Source organism: Schistocerca serialis, unplaced genomic scaffold, assembly GCF_023864345.2.
Source record: "Schistocerca serialis cubense isolate TAMUIC-IGC-003099 unplaced genomic scaffold, iqSchSeri2.2 HiC_scaffold_879, whole genome shotgun sequence".
Taxonomy (NCBI): domain Eukaryota; kingdom Metazoa; phylum Arthropoda; class Insecta; order Orthoptera; family Acrididae; genus Schistocerca; species Schistocerca serialis.
The window spans coordinates 516,853-520,368 of record NW_026048495.1 but is presented as its reverse complement, the minus strand read 5'-3'; positions in this window follow the sequence as shown (position 1 = coordinate 520,368).

Genomic DNA, 3,516 nt, shown 5'->3' with positions numbered 1-3,516 from the left:
AACAGCATCGGCCTGCACCATGGGCACAACAAGGAACTACTACACGGATGTCCCGCGAGGAGTAGTACACTCCAGATCCATCTATCTTCCCACCACAAGATATGAAGCACCACCAACACCACAACCACCATAGCAGCAGATGTCACCATCATTCGCCAAGATCACGCAACTCCTGACATGAATGATGACAGCCATCACTGAGATGAGTCAGGCCATACAAGCCCTGCCGGCGGCCCTGGTAGCAACGGTCGAAGCCACAATCCGGAATGTGCTTCGACCAACTAGCAATCCAATACTCTACCCGTAATGAACAGAGCTCGAAGAATTGAAGACCTTTGCGTGGCAACCTACAACGCCAACAGCATTTTTCACGATCTCCTGGAAGTGCGTCAACTATGGACTGATAAAAATGTAGACATCTGCCTCATTTGTGAGACACACCCGAAGCCACAACTTCGAGCAAACATTGCCAACTACTGTTGCTATAGAACTGATCGGCTAAAAACGGAGAGTGGAACAGCAATTTACATCAAGCGCTCAATTAAGCATTACCCTGTGCCGGTACCAATCACGGCAACAACTGAACCTACAGCAGTTGCAGTGGAAACATCACAGGACTTGTGACCTTTGTAGCAGTGTATCGACCTCCAAACACTTCATTGCTCATCGCCGATGACATGAGCGCGAAGCACGCCACATGGAATTTGCGGATTACTACATACAGCAGATGGCAGCTTCTACAAGTACTGGAGCAGACTGATGCCTCCATGTGCCAACCAGATGAGCCAACCTGCTATCCGTCACGTGGCAACCCTGACGTTATTGACATTGCTATTACGAAGGGGCTCAACCAGTTCTTGACAGCTGAGGTGCGGCATGCCCTCAATACCAATCACCTGCCAACCTTCTTTCACCTTGTTGCAGACTCAACATATCAAACACCGAAGTTTAATTTCTGATAGACTAACTGGAATTGATGTAGGGTATCAATCAACCAGGCATTACCTCCTCAACCAGATGCTGATGATATTGATGCTGCATTGGAAACTCTTGATGAAGCCCTTAACACAGCAATCTCAACATCTACGCCGACATCCAGACAACAGCCAGCACGACCATACCTACCACAAGAAATACTGAACATGATAAGCGAGAGGAACAGGCGCTCCAAGGATTGGCGACTGACAAGGGAGCAGGCCCTGAAGCGACATATCAACCTACTGCAGCGAACCATCAAGGCTGTCATCATTGCCTTCAAGAACCGTCAATGGGCGGACAAACTGCACGAGTTCATGCCAGACCCAGAACCATGGGATGCAGTGAGGTTCTTTACGAAGCGGAAGGCATTGATTCCATTCCTCGAAACGCCTACTGGTTTCGTCTACAAGCCGAGGGACAAAGCGAACGCCATAGCGGGTGTCTCTCAAAACACCTTTGTGCGTGTGGACGGCCCAATTGATGACAACCATGTACAACGGATTGAAGACGAAGTTCAAGCTTACCTCCATGCACCAGAAGGGAAGAAGAAGAGGACATACCACCCATCACTCCAGATGAAGTTTCTGGCGGTATTCATGCCTTAAATAACCAAAAAGCACTGGGTCTCGTCAATATCAACAGAAAGATGTTGAAAGAACTTCCGTCTCAAGCATTTCTCTACATTGCTGCTCTCTTCAACATCATCCTCCAACTGCATATTTTTCCAACTGTCTGGAAAAAAGCTACAGTTGTGCGAGTCCCCAAGCCAGGAAAATCCAGGAAGGACCCTCAGAGATACCGATCGATCAGCCTCCTCCTCTCATCTCATTAAGGTGTATGAGAGGCTCCTGCTGCTGCCCATCAAGGCTCTCATGGATCTCCACCATATGCTGCCAGACGAGCAATTTGGCTTTTGAAGTCAGCACTCAACTATGCAACAACTCCTGCAGGTTGTGGAAGAGATCACACAAGCTTTCAACAAGCGGGAATACTGTGGGGCCATCTTTTTGGATGTCTCCCGCGCTTTTGACAGTGTGTGGCACACAGGACTGAATTGGAAACTAAAACATCTGCTATTTCCAAGGCCCTATGCCATCCTGCTTGCATCGTCTCTTATTCCATCCTGCTTGCATCTTCAAGGACGCACCTTCACAGAGTGAGGATCAACGATGCCACCTCGATGCTATGACCTGTCGCTGCTGGTGTCCCACAGGGGTCAGTTCTTGGACTGACCCTGTACTCCTTGTGCACAGCAGGTCTACCTCTGACACCGCGTGTGGAACTGGCCCTAACGCGGATGACACAGCTGTCTATACCCGGAGCAGATGGGCCATAATCATGCACCACCGACTAGGGGACGCCTGCATTAACACTGAGAACTGGTCTTACAAGTGTAGACTTAAATTAAATGCACAGAAGAGCCAGGCCGTGATCTTCACACGGAAGTGACCCACCCTGGTGCCGGCGCTCCAGCTGTTTGGACAAGAGATGGAGCGGAAACCTTTGGCCACCTACCTGGGGGTCGTTTTGGACACGAAACTAACATGGCAGCAGCAAGTGACTGCCATCTGCAGGAAAGTTGACCAGTGTCTGGGGGCTCTCTACCCCCTCGTCAAAGAGCACTCGACGCTCTCCAGTGAAAACCGACCGAGATTCTACTGCCTGTTAATCCGCCGCATCATGGAGTATGTTTGCACAGTACGGGGTAATGCTGCTACGAAGCATCTCTCACGACTACAAGCACCTTTTTTTTTTTTTTCACTTTTCATTCCCACCCCTGAGGGGGGATGGGCGGACTGCTTGAGGGCTTGCATTGCCCTTTCCAGCCTTTTGCTGTACAAGTACATTTGTTTATTTATTAATTCAATATTTCTTGCAAAAGTGCATTTGGTCATATTGACAGCATTGAGTATACAAAAATATAGTATATATAAAGATGCAAAAATAATACAATAATACAAAATAAAACAAAATATAAAATAGGTACAAAAATATTAAATAAGTACAAAAATATTATATAAGGTTAAAAGTTGAGGTTTAAGTATTAAAGATTTTAATTCATATTGAAATATAGCGTAAATTTGATAAATGATACAATATTTTCCGTTATGATTATTCGGTTAGTTCTCTTTGAATACTTTAGTGTATAATAGGTTGTAGCATACGGTAGTAGTACAGTAGTTTTGGTGTGTATGCTACTTTTAATGTTTAATTTGTTATTTCTATGTTACTTTTTAGATGTAACTTAGGTCTACGGTTCTTGTGTGTGTGTGTGTGTGTGTGTGTGTGTGTGTGTGTGTGTGTGTGTGTGTGTGTGTGTGTGTGTGTGTGTGTATTCTGGGGTTAGTTTCTGTGTCTTTGGGTCAGGTGTGGGGGAAGTGGGATACCTTGTGTCAGTGGTTCCACGGTGGAGGCGAGGTCTGGGTATTCTTGGCTGGTGTTTTGTGTATTGTGCGCGCTGGTTGGGTATATTTAAGTTTTGGTCGTCTGTTCACTCGAGGTCTTGTTGTCAATATGTCTTCCATGTCTGGGCGTTTC